Genomic DNA, 27,310 nt, shown 5'->3' on the forward strand with positions numbered 1-27,310 from the left:
CCTAAGAGAACAATTTCCGCTAACCCAGTTACATGCCGCCGAACTCGGAGAAACTGATCCGGCCCAAGGATATATACATCCGAGGATATAAAATGGGCTATATGTGTCCTGAAGGAAATTTACTAGATGGAAATATTTAACCAATGAAGAATTTCCCCACTTTTTGACCTTATTTTTCGTGCTAGAATTATCCAAATCTCCCGTATCTCCAATAATTGAAAAGCTTTATATGACTTGCATTGCTTCAGGAGAGAGAAGTCGCTTGATCAATTCATGTCGATTCTCCAAGCCCTTCAAATCAACAAGAACCTATGTATCTACGTTCTCTGAATCTGACACTCCTCTGGCCCACTGATTATTCAAAATTAGCCCCATATAGACGCATTCAAGGAATCAATGGAAAAAGTAGTGACCCGCTCACGTGACCTAAGTTTGGAAGAGTCTATGGTTCCTTGGAGAGCTAGGCTGGGATATAGAGAATATGTGAGGGGAAAGCGCTACAGGTACGCAATAAAGTTGTATATGTTGACGGAAGCAAAGGGTTTGGCACTGCAGGTCCTCCAACTCAGAAGTGTCTGGAAAAGGGCATTCAGAGAAGATGGTAAAGAAATGATGGAGGATCATTTAGACTGAGGCTAATCCTTATATATTGATAACTTTTATAACAGTGTAGCCAGTTCTAGACTCCATCCAAATGGGAAACCTAACTTGACGGGGACACTGAGGAGAGGCAAGAAAGTTATTCCTCTTTTGGTGCTCTGCTGCGAATTAAAGAAAGGTGAGGTGGTGGAGGCCTTTCATGAGTATAAAATCGGTATCCTAATGTGGACGGATAAGAGGGAAGTGCGGATGATCATCGCTGAATTCAGTGCAAAAAATGAACGAATCTACGAAAAAACGAGGGTGCACGCCGAGAAAGCCACATGCGGTGGTTGAATACAGCAATTACAATTGTGGCCTCGATCATTGGGACCAAATGATGTCTTACTTTCCCATTGAAAGGAAATCCATCAAATGGTACTAAAAATTGGGAATCCACCTACGAACTTACTAAATTGCTAAACCGTTATTTTTATTCAAAGAAAATTTTTGAAAAATTCCTCTCATCGACTTTCTAATTCCAATTATAGAATCTCTTATGACAATATCTGTACCTTCGATCCCTTTGAGGAGATAGTCATCCTAGCCTGCCTCAACCAAAACCAAAGGCTTATTAGGACATTTCCCCGATTATATGAAAAACACGGTAGACAGAAAAGACGAAAACAGAAGAGATGTAGGCAGTGCTTCAAGAAGAATGTCCACCAAGATACATCATATTATAGCCCTGCCTATCTGATCCTCGATTGTGTCTTGACTGTTTCCAGAAGTATCACAAGAATTTGTGATGCAGAAAATTATTTACCCAGCAGAAAAAAATTATTTTTTAATGTTTATCTTTTATGTTTTCTATTTCAATATTTATTTAAAAAGATATTATTTTATGCGAAGTATTTAGTAACTGAAAAATTATTCTAAAAATGCTGGTCAATTTTTGATTTGTAAAACAATATGTTTCGTTGCAACAATTCTTCGTTTATACAAATTTTCCCTTTCATTTATAAACCAATGTTTATCATTATAAAATCTTATCCAAAGGATATCATATCGTTCATAATAATTTTTCCTCAATGGGGAGCAACACTTTTGCTGGAAATATTGGTAATACTCGCAATATTTTCTTTTGAGCAATAAAACATTTAAAATCGTATTTCAATGTATCATTTCCAGATTATAAAAATAATGTTTGCTGCATTACTATTTCCATTAGTTTTTTTCCAGGAAGTGATAAAGTCTGAACGGGTTTTCGCTGCAGTACTGACAAAGAGCAAAGAAATGTGGGAAACATGTAGGTGTGTTGCGGGAAGGTATCAACAGTTTGACAGGATACTTTGAAAATTTAAATTTCAAATTTTCAACAAATGAAGGGTTATTTTAAAAAAAAAAGTGCGAAAACATGTACCAGGCATCACAAATCATAAGATCACGTCGTTAAAATAGTAATAAAAAAATACAAATTTTTGCCAAAAAGTCAGCCACAGGGCATTTTCTTCAAAAAACGGTCAGCGCGGAATGTGTTAACAGATAATTAAAACAATTCAAGGTAGAAATTTGAGAAATCCTGGGTAGGAAAAATCTGGCAGTGATGGGGGACTGCAATGCATAAGTTTTAAGGGAGGGACGGAAATTAAATTGGGGAAGTAGGATCTTGAAAATGGAGCAAAAGCAGGGAGGAGTCAATAGCATTTTGCAGTAGGGACAAATTATCCATTACTAACATAGGAGGATATAGGAGTGGGCAGGTGCCCCCCAAAAACACTAAAATATAGACAAACGTTTTTATACATATAACATTACTTTCATTATGTAATGTTCAATTATGGGCCTGAATCAATTAATTTCACATTGATAGCTTTCGTGTTAAAATAAAGAGAATATTTCTCACAGCGACTGTTGTATCTTGTTTTCTAATCTCAAGAATGAAAAGATCGTTTTCCAGTCATACCAATGAGCAAGGTCCCCCCCCAACCAGGAAAAATTCCTGGGTCCACCCCTGATTACAAATATATTCCAAGCGTATAAGGAAGTGATTCAGACCATGGTATCTCATGGACCATATCCATGAAAAATGTAAACATATCAGATAGACGACATAAAAGTAGGCCTGAGTTATAGGTTAATCATGAAAAACTCACGCTGGCTACCTGAAGTTGATGTTGATTCAACCCAAAACCTAGTGTATATGACATGAAATGTGATTTTATAGTAACCAACCTGGTAATTCAAAAAGGTGAGGAAAAGGAATGTGGTAGCTCTGGAGTGAACTAGTAGGAGAGAATTTCAGGAACTCATGAAATATGTATAGTATCCCAGAGATTGGAGAAAAGTAGACTATAGAGAAGTGTGGTGTGAAATTGAAAGTGGAATCATCTAAGCATTCAAGATGTTAATTGAATATGGTGACAGTTTGGTGATAAAAACCCATGTATAAAAAATTGTGTAAATAATATCAAATATAGAGGACTTAATAAAGTGGGAGGACGTTGAGAGAGAGCAGAGAGAAAAGACTTTTAGGGAAAAAAAATGAACAATTACAACCAGAAAATAATAGGACACGGTGGATGATGAAAAAAACAGAGTACATAAAGTTATGGAAATGTTCAGAAGGAAGGAGAGGTATGTGCACTATATGCCAAGGTTTTGTCACTATTGGCCATCCAAGGAGAGCAACTCAAATCAAATATTAAGGCTAATGATGGAAGAATGTTTACTGTGCCCCACAAGATTCAAAGTACCTACTTAATTGGAAAGATTTTTCCCAGAATTTGCCCCACCGTAGGAGGAGGCTGAAAATGTTGAACAGAGGTGTTGAGGAGAAGGATAATCTGGACTTGGATGATAAACAATGATGACAAGAGAGCCCTTTACAGTATAAAGACTGGGAAATAAACAGACGTTAACAAGCTTGCATGTCACCCAACGTAAGCTTCTGAAGAATCAGGGTGGCAGCAGAATGTTTTTCAAACTAGTACTCTGGAAGTTTGAGGATGGGTCTTGGCCAGAGGATTTTAGGAATACAATTGTTCTTCCAATTGCAAAAATGGAAGATGGTGTAAAATGCAAGAGATACTATATTTACATAATACATGTACTACATGTGAGAAAGGGGCATTAAGGGTTCAAAATAGAAAGATGGAGCCAAGGTCAAAGAAGCATTTACGTTACCATATGTTATGTTATGGACAAGCAAAGTCAACTGGATATACAGTAACAGTGATGAGAGCACTTGCTATAAGATACCCAGAATAAAATCAGTACTTGTGATCCCTATCTCTAGGATCCATTCTACAGACATATATGTTTCTGTATATATCTGTGATCCATTCCTAATGATGGATTTCTATCCAGAATATTTCCCAATAATTTTAATCTAAAGATTGAGTTGAAATGTTTACACTAAAGAATCTATCAAGTGTTCGCAACTAACACATCTATATAATATGGAAGACTTTTTGATTACCCACTTCAAATTTTTCACCAAAACATTTTTGGGACAAATTTAATCAATTCCAGATTCCATTAATAATTACTGTTAATGGTCACACATTTACAGCAATGTATAGCCACATGCAAAAAAAAATAATGATTTTTAAAGCATTATTGAGAAACTGAGAAAATGGCACTGATTTAACTAAAGCATTAAACTCATTGCTCACTTCCTTTTCAGTAGCAGCACAAATGACCCAGAGGGACCCATCTTTCCGCCCCGCCGATTTTCTCCAAGAGGCTTCTTCCCTCCATGAGGTAATTATATATTCTCTACAGTCCAGGATGACATAATGATCGGTCAAAATAGGCATTGGCCTATGGTGAAATTTTTATACCAAATATCCTGTTGCTCACATATACTAATTTCCCATGAATTTCCCTGTCAGTTAAAGTTCAGCCATCCTAAGAACATTAATTTAGCACGGTTAAAAACTGATTAACCGACTAATTCTATTTCCTACTGTAGCAGTATTCAATATATGCATTGTCTTTTTATACTTTTTATCATAATTAGTCTTTATGTATACCCATGGGATCTAAAGTGACATGATCGTTCTGATCTAGACAAAAATATTGAACTTGACATAGATTGATGTCAATATGTGACATTGAAAAAACAAGACCTGGTTATATTCAAACCTATGATTACTTCAAGGTTAGCAGGTGAAGAATCTCTTTCCAGCTTAACCTGGTATTTTTACCAAACTGCCTCCTTCGGTTTAAGTGCACATACATATTTCGCATTTCATTTTTTTACAATATGTAAATGCACTCAAATATTCGCAGGTGGAAAGGTCACCTCAGATTAAGCTAATTTCATGCATTTAAAAAAGAGAAGCAATTTCCTGACCACTGACCACTGCACTGCACAATGGTCTACGGAAACATTAGTTTCTCCTCGCTTGCAGCGAAAAAGTTAAAATGCATTTCGTGGGGCCATGGAGCAGGTACTTCCAGGGTGGGTGTGGTACACCCTCCGAAGGGTCACAAATCCAGGACCCTTTCCTTTGACGACCTCACCCTCACTGGCCCCTGCCTTCAAACCTGCAAGCGGGAGGCCTCCCTCCCCAAAAGTGACCGCTCTGACTGCATTTTGAAATGTTTACATTTTATAGCACAAGAAATAAGAATCTCTTATCCTTAAGCCGGTGTCGATTAAAGAACACCAAATCTTCCCTTCCTAGTCTAGGCATTAGGGCTATTTCACCACCTACCTACTAGAGCCAGAATGACCAGTTTGTCTACATTTAAGAGGGTGACTCACAATTGACTTGTATCTCATCCTTTATATTCCGTCAATGAAGTTTTTACAGACATTTAGTACTGATGACATTGTATTTTGATGAAACCTTTATGTATTTGACTGTATGTGATTTCTCTTGTATATTTCTGTACCACTTATTTCTGATGAGGTCTCTGTATTTCTGAATACTATTGACCAATAAAATTTTTATTATTATGACTGCTAAATTGCCATCTTCCTGTGGGCCACAGCCACGTTTTTAGTTGTTCACAAAATCGTTATTTTTCATCGCAGAAACACCATTCAATGACCTACTTTATTAAGTTCAACAGATTCAGGCTACAATTGGTGGAAGTTAGACATATTTAAGTAAATAAAGGATCGTAGCACTTTTCCACGAGAATTTTTAATGCGTACAATCCGTTTCGGCTCACTGAGCCATCATCTGGTACAAGGCACTTTAGAACATGTGAAAATCCCTTTTATACCCTTGAGAAAGGAGTAGGAGAGGATTTGACATCTATGAGGATAGGGGATGGGAACGGGCGTACAGAGTAGAGACAGAGGGAAAATATACAACTACGGGATGTGGAGAACCCACGTTGGAGGGAGGGTTCTAGTCATAACTGTAAAATGACGACACGTGGGGAAGAACCATAGCAAAACGGGAGGAGGGGGTCTACGGAAGCATTAGTTGGAATAACGAAGAAAGATGATCTTGGTGTGAATTTACCCAGACGGCACAGAACCCTCCGTATCTAATTCGTATGTACATAGTACCCATTGACTAAGGGGATACTGTGCCGCTCCGTCGCTTTTCGTCAATGGATACATACCATTCGCGGCCTGTCGACGAAGCGCGTACGCAGCATGTGAATGTCCGCTACTAAGCACGTACGATTGGATACATAGCGCGCAGGAACACGGCACTCAGGCTAATCTCAATCGATTAGGTCGAAATTAGTTATATCGTAACTCGCACGATCGAAAAATGTATCGAACGCAACACAATCGATAACTACCGACCGTAGCGAGAACCTTGATACGAATGAATTGTAAGTTCTCAATAGGTAAATAACACCATATCATGAATTCTAATTACCATGAAAGACTCACGACCGACAAAGTTTTTGTCGGTTGTGAGTTTTTCATGGTAATTAGAATTCATGATATAGTATTATTTACCCATTGAGAACTTACAAAACTTACTCGGCCACTTAAATAACTCTGCGAAAAATGAGATTCTCACGGCTAATTCACGCACCACCAGCATCCAGCATTGTTAAGTGGCTCGTACTTACTTGGAAACCTTGAGATGTTAATGAGAGTAAATTCTTATTAATTTTGACACAAAATAAGACATCACATAGCCCACGAGCATTAAAAAGCTTACCCTAAAGCCTGACGAAATAAGATTTTTAAATAAAAATTGCCGATGAAACAGGATTGCTGACACATCTGCTATTAGTATGATCGAATTCATCAAAATGCAAGCAAAAATTAACGTATAGTTCAGTCTCAGCTACTAAAACTTACCCATATCAGGCGCTAAAGTATTTGAAAAATTATTTGGTATGAGTAAAAGTCCCTACCCAGGAAAGAAAAACTGATTTCCAACAGTTTTGAACCTCATTTGAATCCGATCTGAATCCTTAAAATCTGATTTGACTCTGTCTTGACACTGATTTCCACTGGTTTCCAGCGGACAGGAAATGGAAGGAAGTGATTTGAATCTCATTTCCATTGTAACTGGTTTCCAGCCGTCTTCCACATGGACTGTATTGACACTGAATTGAATGTCATTTGAAACTCTTTTCCTTATTTACTGGCTTGAAAGTGTTTTCCACAAGTGCTTTCCAACAGAGTTGAATAGTAGAATGAATTTGAAATTCTCTTGAAATGAGTGTCTAATAAAAACCTATCTCACACAGGCTTTACGACTGCGTTGATTGGAAAATTACTTCTTCTGATGTGTCAATGAGTATATTTGGTTCAAAATCATGGTCAGAAATAATGACGTAGAGGAAATATGTACTTTGCCGTCTTGCAAAAATTCACGGGTGATGAAAAAAATTTACTGTACATCATCCACATTTTGTATTGTGCATCATTTCACCTGCTGGAAGTCACCGGGCATGCAATTTAAGTGGCTAATACGGCTTAAGCACGTTTAAACCTCACTTTGCGACTTCGCTTTTTAAAAAAATATAGCGGGCATAGTGCTGCCACCTAACTACAAAAGATAGCAAGCCAAAGTAGCAACACCGATACGCCGCCCAGCCGGCACAGCCCATACCGCATCTATATGTGAAGTGGATGCAATGCGTGACAAAATGCGCTAGGTACCAAATATCCTTCTGCCATCCTTTGCTAGTTGCGCCTATGAATGCCATATTTTTCATGATGTGGTTTAATACTTAAAAATATCTGCAAGTCCTCGCATTAATTATTATAAAATTTCAAGAACTATTATTATTATAATTATTCATTGTATTCAAGATTTTCACGGACATACGGAACTACCAATGACTACAGCAGTAGGTATGGACTTGTCGTCTTGTAGCCATCTATCCCTATCTCGACGTGTTGGAGCCTCGTAGATAGAGTGTTGTGTTGGGTATGTTTTATAGTGATATTTTTTTATTCTGACCATTGCAGCAATTTTGTCTAATCTCCCTGTATCGACCCTCGCGCACTCATTGGCCTCTACTTTCCTGGATTTGAACTCTTGCGTTTGTTTTGGACTCCGATGGATAGCAATGTTGTACTGAAGTTCTCATATGTTGTCTTGTGTACGCCTGTATTCCTGTGTTCGCCTGCCTCTTGTTTTATGCTGAGTCATTAAAGTTATATTCATGAAATAAAACGTGCTCTGATTTATCCCGAGTAGTGTAAAACAATCACGAGATAAAGGCTGCTATTCTGGATGGAATTGCATTATGCTATTCTTCGATATTGCAACCGATGTTGCTATAATATAGCGTATTGCAACGCCTATGCTATTTGGTATTCAGAACGGTTGCAATTCGTGTTTTTACTACACCGGAAGACGTAATTCTCAGAATAGCATAGGCCCGTAGCAATTCACTATTCTGAACGGCGTATTGCAACCGGTAGGCTTGCTATAATATTACGCGGTCTTCGAGACCGAGCTATTCGGTATTGCAACCCTGAAAACGTGCGCATTGCGATGTCGGATTGTTTTTCTGAGGTTAAAGTAACATAATCAGTATTGAAAAATGGAATCATAGCCAAAAATAAAATGATATCTGCTTTATTTTAATTAAATAATAGTAGCATAAGTGATGAATATTTAACTAGTTAAGTGAATTGGTTAGAAATTAACATTCGAGCTTAATATATGAAGCACAAGCTTGCTTCATCGACAGTACGAAAACAATAACAATTAATGCAAAGAATTACTACGATTAGCCCAAATTTTCCGCGTTTTACTCATATGTACAACTCATAATTTTATTTCATCACTTGACTTGCTACTAAAAATATCCTCAATGTAGGCTATGAGGTCTATTCTTGAAAAATTTCAAGCTTGTGTTAACACACTAACTCGCCAAATATAATAATTGTTATAGCTTTCAATGAAAACCATATATTACCATAATAATACCATATACTTTGATCAGCCGTTCATTTCCTCAGTTGGACAGTATATACAAATATATGCAACGCGTCGAAATTATTTTCCCCACTATTCGCTACCTTCTACAATTAAAACTTAAAATTTACTAAATTATAACAGGGGCAGTCGACTTGAATTACTTGCTTGAAAACAAAGGATTTCTCCGAACACCAATAAAGTTTCCGAACAAATATGATTCACCACAAACGTTTAATGGAATATTCATGTACATCATAAACGCAATACATATCATGTGGAATTCAATACAAATTGTTTCCTCTATAGCCAAGCAAGTTATTCACACAATTAATTTTCAGTATAACGGCACAGTTCAGGGTCTATAAAAATTTCAGTTACACATTAAAATCAGCTGATACGAAAACAATGATAACTGACACAACAGCACTTTCCACACGATTCACTATCGCTAGATTCACTTTTTCACAGCTGTTCCATCATCCTCAAATTCACCATCACCTCCCTCTGCTTTTTCCAAATCTGCAGCTGAAATATCGATACTATTCCATCGTAATACATGAAAGCACAGCTGTGACGTTTCCACCTACTTCAGTTCCTAAACAGAGATTGAATACTGAAATTAGGGAGTCATATAATATAAAGTTAGTATTAAAAACGAAAGCTCCTAGTCCATACAGTAAAGCTATATCGTCACGATCAAAGCAATAAAAGTTGGTACATATTTATTTTGACATGCAACGAACAGACAGACTTCGAAGCCTAAGACAATTACGAAGAAAATCAAACATATTTAGCTTTCAATGATTATTTCGCATAACATATATCTCACGATAAAGGACCGATCGGATATAGGTAAATGATTCAATATTTATGCCCGATAAATCATCATTATAACAGTAAAATTATGACCTAACCCACCTGTCTGAAGCCATTGTGATATTATCAAAACAACAACAATCAGCTGATTTCCTAAACGAGATTTTTAAAGCGTATTATATAAATCCACGGTTTAATATAATTTTTAAATGCAAATGAAGCAATTATTTGAAATTGCAAGTCAATATTCCATAAAATACAGAAAAATATATAAAATATCTTCTCCCCCATTGGTTGCGCAAACTGTTCAGAAAGTTTTTCATACGGGAAGGGGCGGAGCTTCCAAATAGCTCGCGCAAGGAATAGCATGATGCTATTCCGAATAAAATTATTACTACACGTCATTCAGAATACGGGGTCGTTGCAATAATGACCCGAAGAATAGCATATGCTATTTTTTGCAACGCTTATCCAGAATAGCAGCCAAAGAGAACCAGACAAGCAATATAGGAATACTAGTATGACCGAGTTCAATTTTCCGCCGTTAGATGGCAGCACTTTCGTGCATCCTCATCCTCACGGCATCTCTCTAAGTGCGGCGGTTCATCCCCTCGGCGGTGGACCGGCATATGGATGGCATCTGTATAAAAGGATGCACTCATACTCTTTGCATCTGGATGACATCCAGCTGCCAAAAAGAAATTTGATGGTTTGTGCCGGCTGGGCGGATACGCCGATTCCGTTGTAATGTTTAAGTGCTTGTGGTTCTGTTTTGTGCTAAAGTAATAGGACGTGGAGAAAAAATAATCATAACAGTATTATTTGACCAGTGCTAAATTCCCGCAGCGTTGAATTAAGCCATTCGTGCATCCTTTAGTGTTCAAGCGACAGTGGAAGTCTGATGTGATTTCGATCTTTTGTGTTTTAATTGAATAATTTATCTTGTGTCAACAGATTTTGAGCGATTACTAATATTTTTGTATGCAATATGTATAATATGTACTTGCGTTACGTCGCCGAATAGAACCTACCAGGATTTTCAGAGTATTGTGTATCTTGCTGGTTTGTTTGTGCTAAGTGAAACGACCGTGTTCGTGTATTTAAACAGTAATGGCAAGTTTCTGTAGTGTAACATACAGATATCGTTGGCTTAATGCTGAACCAAAATTATTTTCATAAGTCACGTAAAGAAGTCTTTCTTTCATAAAGGCATCTGAAATATTTTCTAGTGTTGTGATTTTTCTGTTAATCACGGAAAAATTTGTGCTCTTCGATAATTCAAGATTGTGTTATCTGATGTAAGTTGTTGTTGTTCTGGTGCAGTGACTGTTTCGATGACTTTTCAAGAACTGATAAACAAGTACAAAAAGTTTGTCTAACACTCCTTCAAATGAGATTTCATCTGTAAATTCTGTGTTTCCCTAAATTATTTCTAACGCATGAAATTGATATTTTAAGTGTATTCTGCCTCAGAAGTTTACCAAATTAGATGACTATGTATTTTCAATTGAATATGTACTTCCAATAGGATTTGTGCATACTTAATAAATACGTTAATAGAGCCTGTGTTATTTTGTTGTGGTGGGAGACTTACATGAAGTTCATTTTGTTAGGCTGTATTTTGTAAACTTTTTCAGCTGAGTCTACATCCAGATTGATGATAGAGATGTAGTATGTGAAGTTAGAAACGTTGGTTGAGTGCAGCTCTGCGAAACTTGGAACTGGCGGAAATAATTATTTACGCCTCGGGTATCAGCAGTTACCTCATGTATCCGAAGTTAACTTATGCATCAGCAGGTCATAGGAGGTGAGAATCGAGTCGCAAACAAGATTCAGATAGGTATGAAGGTGGAAAACAGATTCGAAAAAGCTTAAACGGGGAAACCGGATTCAAATCTGTTGAACAGTGGAAACCAGAGTCAAACCACATTCATGGAAATGAGTAGGAAAACAGCCGCCATGTTGGACCCTCAAAACTGATTTCCCACAGTCTTCCGACTGATTTCCAGCTGTTTCAATTTTCAAAACAGATTCAAAGGAGAAGGAAATCAGTGCGTCAAACCTGTTGGAAATCAGTGTCAAATCTGATGGAAATCAGTTTTTCCTTGCTGGGTAGGTAACTGCAGTAAATGTATCAACCTATTAAAAATATGAAAGTCCTGCCAAATCACCAGCATAAACACTTGTAAAATAAAACATGTTATCTCTTAGATCACACCTCCGATTTTATACTTACTTTGCATGAAGTCACCACCGCAAGAAATTTTAAAGAGGCAGGAAAGAAAAAACCCACAGAAATACAATACATATATTATGTATTTTCTATTGTCAACCACAATAATATTTCCAATTTTCTCTTCTATCCCACATCTAATTTAGCGAAACAATTACTCTTATTCTCTTTCGAATAGAAAATTATTTAAAAGAGGACTGGTCGATACATACAAACTATCGTCAATACTTTCTCCGATGAACGTCCACTATCACTGCACCAACTTGCACAAATCAAATCCACATCCACAAATATGTCACTTCTGCCACAATGTCTGTCTTCTTGGCGACAGGTAACAGTGAAGCAATGGTACCTTCCTCCAATCTGGGCACCTTCCATTCAGCAAGAATTTTCTCCTCGTCTTCTCGTCCAAGGCCACAGATTACTTTCTGATATCACAATGGTGCAATGTGAAGCTCACACACCTAAAATTAATAAATAATAAAATACCATGTAACTTATTAGGTCAAATCATTTCCAATTTTTGGTATTTCTGCATGAGAAATCAAATTACTAGGCTCGTAAATATAGTAAATATTTGTATGCCTGATATTTTTATTGTTTTAAACTATAGCATAAGATAATTTGAAATGATGAAAGCCGACGTGTAATACACCATAGGGCAAGCTAAGAAGCAATATTCGATCCTATAAACTTGGCAGCTTATTCCTAGTTTCTCCTTTAACCACACGTTTACCGAATGAATTAATACAAAAAAGACAACTAAAATGCAAGAATTTTCAAAAGAATTGCTGCTACAATATTTTGAATCACCATTTTTAGTACTGAATAGCCACTTCTGACTTAAAATTACATCCAAATAATTACAGCGAGAAAGAGTACATACCTCACAGTTTTTCGTAGGGGTGAAATGTTTTCTTCTTATCGCCCAAATGCACTTCTTCTTCAACTCAGGATCTTTTGGAGAGCTAAAAACTTGAACCATATGTCCCGGAGTTTCCATTACATCCCGACAATACACACACGAAAGGCATTTCTAACAAAAATATCTCACAAACACGTTTCTGAAGCCCAGTGAATGAAATTAAAGAATAAGGGAAACTTCCACATTACCAGACACTCTATTCTTCACTAACTTAACCACAAAAATCCCTGAAATGTAGTGAGACGTGACGTAAACGACGCGATCTCCAACGGCTTGTGAAGGCATGTGATCTTTCTAGGAGGATAGGGCACGATGGCACCAGATGGCACCACCCGCGAAAGAAAATAGTCCCAGACCGAATACAGTTTTATCGATGAGATACAATTTTATCGATGCATATGAATTTGCCAGTCCTCTTGCATCTTTTTTCGTCATTAAAGGAAATAAAGAAACAAAACCTTCTAAGTAACTTCCTAAGCGCGATTTTTGTATCTTGATTGTCCACCCTCGTATTTAGGTACGAAAACTTCCTGTGCCGTCTGGGTATGTGCACATTGGGCGAGAGAGAGGGGAGAATCAACGGGGTAAGGGACCAGAGCGGCCGCCATCCAAAATCCATTTTGTCACAGCTCTTGGACATTACCAGAAGAGAAGCACGTCTCAATGTTCGTACACCTCTCTAGCCACTTGAGAGGCCTCTTCATAGGTCATAGGCTCCTTACCTGCATTCTCGGATCTAAAAATATTGCGAGCAATACGAAAATATGTCATTACTACTCTAAAAGTTGGAAACATTAATTTGTTTTACCCTTTCACTGCTGTTCAATCTTCGAAAACTTTCTCCTTGCATGCAGCGAAAAAGTTAAAATGCATTTCGTGGGGCCATGGAGCAGGTACTTCCAGGGTGGGTGTGGTACACCCTCCGAAGGGTCGCAAATCCAGGACCCTTTCCTTTGACGACCTCACCTTTGCTGGCCCCTCTCTTCGACCCTGCAAGCCGGAGGCCACCCTCCCCAAAAGTGACCAGTCTGACTGCATTTTTAAATGTTTACATTTTATAGCACAAGAAATAAGAATCTCTTATCCTTAAACTAGTGTCGATTAACGAAAACCAAATCTTCCCTTCCTAGTCTGGGCATTAGGTAGGTTAACCACCTACCCATTGGAGCCAGAATGACCAGTTTGTCTACATTTAAGAGGGTGACTCACAATTGACTTGTATCTCATCCTTTATATTCAGTCGATGAATTTTTACACATTGTACTGATGAAAATTTATTTTGATGGAACCTATATAAATTTGACTGTACGTCATTTTCTCTTGCATATTTTTGTACTACTTATTTTTGACGAGGTCTCAGTATTTCCGAATATTAATAAAATTATTATTATTATTATTACTCCTAGATGGTCATTTTCAGTGGGCCACAGCCACGTTGCTTGTCGCTTCTCACTAGGTATTTATGATGCCTTTTTTTTTACTGTGTGCAAAATTTTAAATTTCTTTTTTAGCCTTCCCGTGATTTATTTAAAGGCGATGTAAACATTTATACTCATATTTGTAGAATAGACTCAAATTATGTATGCTGAATATTAAATGTTTTAATCTCCTTGGGAGGTGTTTTTGGCATTGATTGGAATTATTCTGATTGGCTGTCATAACAAGAGGTTTATTGTGATTGGTAGGCTACAATATCGAAAATATGGTGCTAGAAATTTTTCACTTTGAGGAGTCATAACGAGGGCTCAGCTTGTCGTTGGAATGAAAAATTAAAGCCACAAAAAATTCCAATCAGTCTCAAACACATACGTTTCATAGCACTGTGGTTATTTCTGGCACAATTTTGAGCCAGAAAACACATGCTGTAATTGCATGATGATAACAATGTTTAATGTCCTGTTAGTTTTGCAAGTATTACATAGGATATTGTCATACAAAGGAGAGACAAGCAGTTAAGTATATTCATATTACTAGGTACATTCGTAATTATTTGTTTAACAGTCTTAACTAAGTGTTTAAAATTCTTGATTAGCCATCGAGGTCATTGCGAGATACATTTTTCATGTATAAGTACTTATTGATAAAGAGGACTTATTCTCACGTGCAACATTCCCATCTCATTTAAATGAAGGAATTTATTTTTCACTTACACTATTTCTTGCAGTATGATGATAATTTTTAAAAAGATTTTGCACAGTGTGTTATAAAAATAATGTATGAACTAGTTTCTTTTACCTTATCCTTTACATTTGCAATCGTCTCAATTTACTGTAGCATATCATTTTGTTATTTTAAGATATTCTGCCGTATGAAATGAAACATTAAGTTTTAATGATGGAACGGTCTTTCTTATTAGGGTAAAAAAATTACCAGAGTGGCGTGTGGATCAGCTCACACTTTAGCGTGGAGCACTAGCAAACCTGTTTCTGCTGCTGGCCGGCTATCAGCTCGTGTACCCCTAGAATACGATCTCTTGAGGGAATGTCCAATTCCTATCCTTCGCAATCGCCTTCTCCTGTTGCACAATTTCTCTGATCTCTTCTGTCCGAGTGTTGCCATGTTTCCTTTGGGAAGTGATGTGAATCTAGGGGCCTCAATGGATCCTGCAAGTGGACGTGGGAGGAAAAGTGGAGGTGAGGGCAGTGGAGCAAAGACCTCAGAAGATGATCACAAATTTGGAGATACAGAATGGGAAGGACCCCTTCGTGGGAAAATTTAAAAAAACTTTAAAATTTATGTAGAGCCTGATAGCAAAATCGCGATTATCCAGGCCAATGATGGAGATAGTGGGCACTAATAATCAGGAAACATGGGTAATCCAAATTTTCACTCTTATTTATTGTAATGTTTATAATTTATGCAAATCAAACAATTTTTTATTATTTATGTGCAAAGTCTGTTATTTTAGATTGCTTCCCGGAGTCATTGAGAGCTTTCTTCACCCGACCACAATCTTTTTTGTGGCAATTACCATATTTATCTGAATGTAGTCTCCTCTAAAGTAAAGGTGGGACTGTATTCAAACCTTTTTTTCCCCAAAACTTAACCCTCAAAATTAGTGGGGGGACTATATTCAAGAGAAATATGGTATGTAATTGAACTCATATTCCCTGACCTCCTTTACCCCAGCAATTAACTGTTGACTCAGGTGAGTGCTTGGCTACAACTCATTTGGCCGGTGCTTATTTATTTTAAATGATCCGATTTAAGAATTTGTGGTCTCAAAATGTTTAAATGAGGTGCCTAAAAGCATCTTTATCTTGAGTATCTCTGATGATTTTGATTTTTTGATTGCATTGCGAAAAATTTTTGAGCTTCCAACCAAAAGTTTTGCTTGTTCATAACCTCATAGCTGTAATACCTCGTAAGGAAGCAGATACCTATTTTTCCACATGTGCTGAGATATAATCAAATATGTTACACAATATTCCTCACCGTTGTGTGTGGTGTAAATAAATTTTTGTGATTAATATTATGTGAATGTAATTAAACTTTGATATTTCATTCCAGGTGGTGCAAGCAACAATGGTGAGAGACAGGCAGCATGGCCCTGTGATTGAACTGAATAGAATCCAAGTTCAAAAGTCAAGATCAAGTGGAGGATTGGCTTGCCCTATTGGTTTCCGCTCAGTTTCTGGTCAAATGGTATCAAAGATGGAGCTCTTGTTCTGCGGAGATGCTCTTCTACTCCCTCATCGTGTGTGGAAAGTAAAATTTGTCGGTTTGTATATTCCCAAAAATGAGAATTGATTCTCAACCTTATTTAATTTTAAGTCACATCACATGTTATATTTTTTGATACAGTTAGCCTGTTGGTTAAGTTTAATGAAATATTAATGACAAGTCATCAGGCTTTCCATATAATATGCTGTGGAACAGTGCTGGAATTTTAAAATCCCTAATACTAGAAATTATGGGTAAGCAATCATTGGAAGAGTGATAGATGATGATTCCACTGTATTTACCCAGATAACACGGCATTTGTATTACATCAATAATACACAAAAAATACGTGCCCAAATACATATGTATAAGATGGAATACGATCGTATTACATCGGTATATTTCACGTAGAAGTGGTTCAAAAGTCCCTATGGATGTATGTATTCGTGCGTATTACAAATTGGAAATCTGAATACCCATACATGAACTATACATATGTATACAAAGGAATACAATCGTATTACGTCTGTATATTTCACGTAAAAGTGGCTCAAAAGTCCCTCAGGATGTATGTATACATGCGTATTACAAATTGGAAATCTGAATATCCTTACATGTAATATACATATGTATCTGCAGGCCCTCGTACACGAATTATACATATTGATTTTCTGACCCACATCCACTTAATATCAATATGGATCAAACGGATGAATAAGGAAACCAGAACATACAGATAATAAAACATTTATTCAAAGAGAAAAATAAAATAATACACACAAATAACAAGTGTGGCCATGAATATTGCTAACAAGCATTAAGGGCCAGCAAACAGTAGGTGAAACTTAGTTTTAAAAAATGGCACAAAGATAAATCAAGTACAAACAATGGTTTGAATTGGAAAATAGAAAAAAATGTTAGCACGGAACAAGCGTTGTAACCCATTGCACAAGAAAAAACCTGAATTCAGGAAACCAACTCTGCACAATTAACCACTTTCTGAAAGGAGAAAAGAAGAAGTCAAGTTTAAAAGTCATGCAAAAAAATATCTTTTTGTAAGATCTGAATAGGAGCTCAAGGCCTTTCAATTTTATTTTTTTTCAATTCATATAGGCAGTCAGTATTCTGTGAAGTCTGTAATTTTAGTACTAATTCTGTATTCTGAATGCAAATGAAAGTTTGGCTTCTCTGCTAGATTCCAGACATAAGTTTTAAATTTTTTCATTTACCAATTATGTCGAGGTCCCAGCTAGCGCAGATTTGACCTTGTCCTTTGAGAAATCATATATTTTGGGGAAATGCTTTCATTTTACAAAATTAATAGCCTTTCTCTTGAGAAGAATGAGAAATATGAGAAAAGATCATATGACTACTTTTAAATATAAATTAACTAGGAAAACGTGAATCCATTGGTATGCTTATTTAGTACATGATACTAATATATTAGTACCATGATTAAGTAGCGGATGACTCACACAGAAAAAATATAAACTTGTGATATCAAATTTTCAAACAAATAAATTTCATACATAATAGATAATTTCAGGCTTAACTTTAAGAAACCTCTCGATTATGGTTTAAAAAAATTTTTCCCTCAAAGCTTACCTCGGTATTAACAATTCCACCTGGTCTTCTGGCTTTGCGTCGTCGTTTTTTTCGTAATCCATTCTCCTCTTGTCCAGGCCAAGCTATTTACATCGTCGCCTGCTGGGTATGCGCGAAAGAGCATGAAAAGAAAATTACAATTAATTAATTTGGCCTGTACGCACCTTTTTCTTACATATAATGACAAACTTTCGCATGAAAATTACGTATTTATCTTGTGTTAATAATAATGACGAAATGCACCTTGATTGACTGCATTTCAAGATGAAAGAAATATTACATTTTGCTTTAAGGGAACCGATATTACACGACCAATACTTCTTGTTCGTTAAATAATTAGAAGTAGAGGGCAAAACCGCTCGGAACCTCGAGGAATCTATTAGTGACAAGGCTACGCTGATAAGTCTAAGGTCAAAGATGTTATGACTAAAGCATAGGATAACTAGGAATGCAAGAACTACAATACAGTAGGTTGTGGTAATAAACAGCGATAAAACAACCTACACGTGAACGAAAACATTCCTTTAAACAATTTTTTCTGCTCTTAATTAAGAGAAGAAAAAATGTAACTTCAGCCGCGAAGCACGGAATTACTATACGACGCATAATCTATTAATTTATACGTACAAGATTGACATTACTATGTTTTACCATATAACTTCAATGGACACCAGTCTCCTCGATACATAACTCAACAAAAAAGGAAAACAATAGCCAAACATAAACAAAATAATTACCTCTATTGGCGCAATGTGGTTAACACATTGCGCCAATAGTTGTATCCAAATATACTCAAATAACATAATTAATGTAGTCTATGTATGCGTACAATATAATAAAAGATAAATCATACCTTACCTTAATTATCCAGTGACAGGAAACTGTTGGAGCTGGCTTGCACGAATCGCAATAACGTGCGGGATTGAAGCACATTTCCAGCAAAACATAGCTTCGGTTTGAGCACACCATCCACACGCACCGGTTATCGAGGATTAAAACACTATGTCAATTCTTCCAATACGTATAATAATACAAACAAATATAAAATTTACTATACATCAGTAGCCGGAGTTCCTCCTACAGCACGTTCTTGACGTTCTCGTAGTCTCGAACGAAATGCCGAGCTAACTGTTAACGAGATTATCACTCCCACTCACTTCCCTAGCCTGTTGCGACAGAATTGAGAATTTAATTTTTTTTGTTTAAACAGTTAATTTAAAATATTGTTTAAAAAATTAAACTTCGCTTTTACTTTTGCGCTGTGCAAGAACTATTTTTTGTATTTTTCATGTATTGTGAACCATTTTCCATGTGTATATTTCGCGGATGGACACTGAATTTTACATATGTAATACGTCTGTATTTCGCGTGCATTTACAAATTAACATAAATATGGTCGCCATACTACCCTTGCTCACATCGATCAGTATATGATTTATTTTTAAGCTTCCTGGGTATAAATTCGAATGGATGAATGATCATTGAAATGAGGAAATCTGGCGTTTGCAGTGAACATATTATTTCTGCAAAAATGTTTCTGAACATTTCACTAGACGCCACGAAAATCCACCTCTCAAAATTACAGGAAATATACATAATGTATATTTTGTGTATTTTTGACCACATTTACATATGTATTTCCTCTGTATTCATACATATGTAAAAGTAGCAAGTGTTACACGATATTTACATTTGTATTTTTGACCACATTTACATAAGTATTCAAATTTCAAAAATACAAATGTATTTATCGTGTAACACGTACCACTTTTACATATGTATGAATACAAAGGAAATACATCCAATAATACATATGTATTACACATCCCAGTAAACACGTATGACTCATGCATGAGGTCATAAAGAAGTCTGACGAATTTGTAGGACTCCTACAAAAGAGTCCCAAATGGCCTCATAATGATGTCTCCGTGAGGTCATATGCACTCGTATAGGAATTCTTTTCGCGGTCTCACACGACTCTGAAGGAGCTCATACAAGAGGTCTATTAGGACTCCTATAACAGTTCCAATATGATATAGGCGCAATTGTGGCGCCTCCACGTGTGTGATAATGGAACTACCTGGAGAACCAGAAAAATTACCCACTTCGTAATAATTCCGATAGATGGCTTTGAAATAGCCTACAAAAACGCCGGGGCCCCTACCAGCCCATTAATTAAGATTTCAATATACTTTACGCACCTTTATTTAAGAAAACTCTCCGATGACATAAGTACCCGACGTAACCAATTAAAATAAAGCAAAATAATACATCTAATGAGAACCATAGGTAGAAATAAGGCAGAAAAACAAAATGGAATAGACAACTTCATGATATTTATAAATTTATTCTTCATAATATTAAGTCAATAAACAAACATAACGAGTTTTTGAATTCTTCCTCTCTGCATACTTTACGCGGTCTCCGCTTGATACAGCCACTGCCTCTCCACTCTCTCCAAGGCGACACTATACTTGCTGATGTCGGGTTCCATTTCATAACAGAGGCTGAAAAAAAAACATTGAACTTAAGTTTGTTGAGAGTTATAATTGATAACATCAAATAAACCAGATAAAGACTATTTATCTCATTAGCAGTCCCTAAATACTCCCAGGGCCGGTTTTAGCGCCGAAGATGACCGTTTTAACTTGGTTAATTTTAGGAGTAACCGAATTAGTGAACTACTTTTGATTAACTCTTACACTTAATTACATTCCTATTGCATTAGAATGCACTTAGAAGTTAACTTAAATACATGGTGAACGTTATTTCCATGCTTTATCGTTCCATAAGTTACATTACGAAGTGAAATCAAGCAAATTATAAATCGGTTAGCACTTTTGTTTGTTTACGTCATGATTTTGAGAACTGAGAAGTTTATAAACTTCAATGATCTTAGGGAAAACTGTTTTGTGAACCCGAGATAATAAAAACACTGCTTGAACACGTACTAGATATGATCGAGATAGTACGTATATTAGCGGATATAATTTAAAATGCGATAACAGCAAATTTATAAGGATACGATGAATGGATTAAATGAAACATGAACAACAACAAAAGCACGTTACAAAACGTGTTCCATCTAAAAATTTTACATGAATATTTACCGATACTCAATGATAAGCATGAACTTAACCAGCTTGGAAAATAGTATAATTAATGGATTTTGTCATTAACAAGTGGATAAAGAATCGTACACATAAAATCATTGAAACTTACCTTCCAAGTCTCCGTGCACGTTACACATCATGATGTCCACAAGGTTCGTGCCGATCTCAGATCCGATGGAATCCTGATTCACGTTCGTAGACACAAGGAAAAACACGAGCAAGAACTAGACCATGGAGTACACACGATATTAATCATAAACTAGACGTCTGAGCTCAAGGCAATAGAATAACACGACAACACAATGGCGGACCTAGCGGAAAGTGGAAGTGTCAGCTTATTTAATGGAATCGGAGGGAGAAGTTTACGAACCCATCTCTTAATATAAAGAGTTAATTGAAGGAAGAAAAAATATTATACACGCAGAAATATATAATTACGATTGAAATTATAATTCATTAACATATACATGACTTGATTTATCAGGGCTCATGTGTGTGAGATCTTGAAGACCCCATGAAGTGTGAGGACTTCAAGACTTCATGAAGTATGCGATCTTTAAGACATCATTCATGTGACCTCATGAAGTGTGAGGTCTTAAAGGCCCTTTCATGTCTCTTAATGTGGAATCTTAAAGGAGTCCAACGTATGAGTTCATATAAGACCTCATTACGAATACTGTGTTGACTGGGATGTTATACATAACAAAAATACATATGTATGTGACCCATGAAAATACAATATAAATACATTATGTATATCCAAATGTGTGCTGTTGGGGTAGGTCTTGTGCAAAATTTCATAGAGTTATCGTGGGCAAACATACTAACGTCATTGGTTTATGAAAGTGTAGGGGCCACTGTATCATCAACGGAATAGAAATAGTTGCATAAAATGGATAATACTTAAGTGTCATTTGTTTCCAAATTTTGGGAACAGAATGTATTATACGATTTTAAAATGATGATTATTTTCTTGGCTGCACTGTATTTACATCACCATTCTGTTAAAACATACATCTTTATTTTGACATTTCATGTGAAGAGCCACATTTTAAGTGACATTTTGCCTGCTGTGCCCTCAGGTGAAAGTGCTGATGACTGTGGAGGAGGGTAGTGAGAGTATAGCAGAAATGTGTGAGGAATTACAAGAAGGAGCCGTTGCACTTCTGGTACCTACTCCCAATGCACGTGGTGACCATGACTATGCTCCACCCCCAACCTCTGTGAATGCAGCTGCGACTAATGGCAATGCATCATCTATTGGAAGAGATGATTGTTTCCTTCTCAATGCACAAGCTAATACTCCCTTCCATATGAGAATGTTCAGGTTTTTAGGTATGCTATTAAGTGTATGGTTTCTAAGTTTGGTATCTCTGGTGTCTTCTTTTCCCATTGAGATAAACTGATCTCATTTTTATTGTTCGTTAATTTCCCACTAATTTGGGAAAAAAAGTTTTTAGAAAAATGTCTGATAATTTTTAGTTAAGATATAATAAAATTTTCTGATACTATATATTATTTTCTTGCCTTTTACCATTGCTCTTATGGCTATTTGTTATTATCCTTTTAGGAGTCTTAATGGGTGTGGCTATAAAGACTGGAAGCCCATTAAGTCTTAACTTAGTAGAACCTGTGTGGAAGCAATTAGCAGGACTCTCCTTGACGCCTGCAGACTTATCAGAAGTTGATCGTGATTATGTTCCAGGTAAGGTTAAGCATCATTCATGGTTAATTTGGTTCTGAAGATGGTTAAAAGTAGTGAAATGGTACAATGAAAATGTACTTGCAAGTCAAGGTAGATGTATAGATATTGTTAATTATGAAACATTTTTACATTTTATTTAGGTTTGACGTGTATTCGTGATATGGATGGCGATGAAGCAGCATTTAGAAGTCTGGCAATGCCATTCTCAACTCCATCATCCACTGGCCATGAAATTCCTTTGTCTACCCGCCATCGCAGAATCACCCCTAGTAATCGACATGAATATGTCAAGCTTGCTTTGCATTATAGGTCAGTTGTTATTCTGTAAAGTTTGTTCCCTGTTGTATGGCATATATATTTTCCATTTTTATGATGACGGAATATATGAGCTCTAATTTACCAGAAATATTGAGAAGAAGTAGCCACCCATAGTCATAATCTCCCTCATTTTACTTACCAGACTCACATGATATCTAATTTCTCTTGTTGTCTTTCTTTCCATCTTTCCTGACTCAACAGTATTCAGACTCCATGAATTTAATGAGCAAGTTGCAGCTGTTAGGGAAGGCATGGCACGAGTTGTACCAGTGCCTCTGTTATCCTTATTTAGTGGCTATGAATTGGAGACTATTGTCTGCGGCTCTCCAGACATACCTTTGAGTCTTCTACAATCTGTTGCCACCTATAAAGGTAAAAGAAACTTCTAAATATAAGATTATTTTTAATTTTAGCTGGGTTATTACTTTCTTGAATAAAAGTGGTAAAAGTTGATCAGAAACATTTGGAAAATAATCAGGCTTTTACAAACATTAATTTTCCAAATTCTGGGAGAAGTTTGTTGCAATGAATGCCAATATGGAGGAAGTTAGGTGGCTCATTTTGGCTTCCTGTCTCAGGAGTTGATGTGCCTTGTGAATTGCCTCTCTCATCATTTAAAACAGTGTAAAAAGTTAAAACGAAATCATATAGTATTGATTGTCAAAGTAGTTTCCTAAGTGCTGTGAGAATTCAATGCTTCTGTGAGGAAGTATAAAATCTGATCACCATAACTCTTCTATTAAATGGTTATGTTTTGCTGTGCTTCATTTTTGCGCTCATATTTCATGGATATAAGGATAGTTATAAAAATTTCAGTAAATGATGAAAACTTCGGGCCTGAGTCATTAGATAAAATTTTACTGTAGGAGATGCTTAATGGGATTGTAGCTAAAGTTTTGATACTTTTATAGGTGTTGACGGTAATGCACTTCTTGTCCAGTGGTTCTGGGATGTGATGGAGGAGTTCACTAAGGAAGAGCGATCATTATTTCTTCGATTTGTTTGGGGAAGGACTCGACTTCAAAGGACTATTGCTGACTTGAGAGGAAGAGACTTCGTATTGCAGGTTTGTACACCTATCTTTGTTAGTATCTGAGGAGTAAAGTGTGTCCCAACATTTTCACCATTGCTGAGTAAACATTAATTTGTATGATGATCATATGGTTATTATTTATTCTACACAGGTTTTGGATAAATACAACCCACCAGATCACTTCTTGCCTGAAAGTTACACATGCTTCTTTCTTCTTAAGATGCCAAGGTATTCTTGTAAGGTAAGCTTTCAATGTGCCCATAAATTTTTCAAAGCTCATACCTTTGTTAAAATAAATTTTTTGCTAAGGATTTAATTTTTTTGCAACTTTGTTATCAATTTTTCAATGGACTCTAATTGGATACTTAATATTGTGCCCTAGCCTTTACTCTATTGTGGTTAATTAACTACAGTGGCATACATATGTGCCCTATTTTCTTATTATCTAAATTACAGCATGTACATGATTATCAATCTGTATTGAGTTCATTTTTTAGTGTTGATTTTTTGCAGACTGTTCTCCGTGAAAAACTAAAGTATGCAATCCACTTCTGCAAGTCCATTGACACGGATGAGTATGCTCGGGCAGCAATGACATCAAGTACGGCATCCACCACAGTTCCTCTTGGAGTTGGTGGTGGCAGTGGCCTTCCTCCAGGCAGTGGTGCTGGAGTTGATGGTTGTGGCAGCAGTGGGATACGAGGTGGTCATGGATTGGATGACACCACAACCACTTCGAGTGACAGTGAGGAAAGTGGTGCTGTTGGAGGTGGCCAGCACATAGGCCGTCAGGAGGGGAAGTTGCGGGTGGCTGTAGTGACAACAATCCGCTTGGAATAGTTGACATTGAAAGGGATAATGATGACCTCGATAGCAACGAAAATGAGGGCATTCGAATGTGTTATTTGTAATCTGCTTGAGATAAACTGGAGAAAATTTCTGTGATGAAGTTGGCACATTGCTAGGGAAATTTTAGCCACTGAAAAGGAAATAATGGTTCCTTGAGGTAGGTGGTGCACTATTGGCCATTTGAGTCGATTCTTTCTTCCTGTTCTAGTCAGCTGTTCATTTGAACTATTCACTTAGCAATAGCCTAAGGCAACGAAAGATTTGGTGGAATAGTACTTAAGTTTATTTATTTCAAAAAGGCTTTTATTTATTTGAATAATGTGAATTGCTTTTGTATAGTACTGCTGTTTTATCATGAGTACTATGTAATGAGTAGCCTTTTGTATTTTTATTTTAATGAAGAGTTTATCAAACTGTTTTGCCTAAATAAACCATGCTTAAATGCAGAATATGTATGTGATTTTCAAAAGTAAGATCCCTAGCAATATCCTCACTCTATGCTGTGAACTCCTTATCCCTCTTGCCTAATTTCTACGATCAGGACAAAATTTGTGGAACTTTGTTAAGATATTGCATTACTGTTTACTTTACGAGCCACTCTCTGAGTAACTCTTTCCATTGTTATCATATAGTGGCTTGGCACAAACATTAAAATATGTATGTTATTTGCAAACCTGAGTAGTCTTCCAGCATTGTGGTCATTTAATAGACTTTTGTCTAGTAAGGAGACATCACAGGCTTGACAATAGGGATTTTAATAGCAAATATTTTCTGAAATAGTTAAGGGAATACTGAAAAAGGCGATCGATTTTTCTCACACAGGCCCTGGTTTGTGATAAAAATGCTCTCATAAGTATCACCATCACTGGTTAAAATTTTTATAATTAGTTTGATGCAGATGTCCATGCATTTCCCAATGACCTAACCTTTTCACACTTGCATTGGCATTCTCTTTCACATAATTCCTCCCCTGTTCCTTTTTTTTATATTTTAACAGAGGTCTTCCAGTGGCATCCACCATCCCCTTGTCCTACAAAAATGGTCTTTATAAGGCTATCATATATTGTTGCGTATTAAATTTCTGTTTTTCTTAAAACTCTTGAAGTTCTTAGGCACAAAAATCAACTTCAGACAAGTTTAGTCAGAGTAATCTAATCAGAGTTTAGGTATTTTTTCTTTTTTCTTAGGTGCTAGTTAACATGAAACTACTGAATCTGCTAATCCTAAATTTAATATTGAGCTCAATGTAGCCGAAACATTAAAGAATTGAAGAATTTGAGCTACAAGAGCACCCCTCATCAAACACCTCGGTTTCTCCATATAGAATATTCCTTTTCTTCCTCTGACGCAGTCTTCCTCTCCTGCATCCCTTTCACCACAGTATAGTAGACATCATGTAAGGATTAGATAACACCTTCAATAGCGATTACATATATTATTATATAGCCTGATAAAAATGTTCATACCTTTAATATCAGCCTATAGTTGATCAGAACTCCCTAAGCCAGCCACACCTCAATTAGTCTGAGAGACTGTATCATTTATCTCCACAAATTGAACGTCCATAGTTATTTCTTCAAAAATTATTTGACTTATTCTATCATCTGGAGATATAAAAATATGTAATTCAGGTCGCTATGATTGTAAAGTAATGTCTTTTTCCCCTCTATAGTCCCTATGGATTACACCATTATTTCCCACCTCCACACCATATTTAACACTGGATCCAGATTGATTCTTTCATAGAAACACTTTGGTATCTCTAGAGAGAATATGCTTCTCACCAGAACTCCCATTATGTATTAGGAATGATCTATAATATATACCTACATCTATATTATATACAACCCGATGTGTGACAGATACCTCATTGACCACTGACCACTGATTCGCGTATACAAATTCCGCGACCACTTCTGGACATGCTTGGAAGACGAAATTTTTACCGTGGGTGGGGAATAAATATTGATTGGGGGGAAAAATCCGAAAACTCGAAAAAGTCGATTGGTTTTCGAGATGTATCGTTCCGAATTAACATTGGAGCCGTATGGGACTAAAACTTTTTCTTATTAGTGCCTACTGGTAAATGTCACAGGAAC

The 27,310-nt window shown here is 36.5% G+C and overlaps 1 pseudogene; it reads left to right on the forward strand.

The window, feature by feature from the left end:
- The first annotated feature begins 4,278 nt into the window (after positions 1 to 4,278).
- On the forward strand, positions 4,279 to 25,660 carry LOC124160114 (annotated as a pseudogene).
- Positions 25,661 to 27,310: the final 1,650 nt, after the last annotated feature.

Source organism: Ischnura elegans, chromosome 6 (assembly GCF_921293095.1).
Source record: "Ischnura elegans chromosome 6, ioIscEleg1.1, whole genome shotgun sequence".
NCBI classification, from domain to species: domain Eukaryota; kingdom Metazoa; phylum Arthropoda; class Insecta; order Odonata; family Coenagrionidae; genus Ischnura; species Ischnura elegans.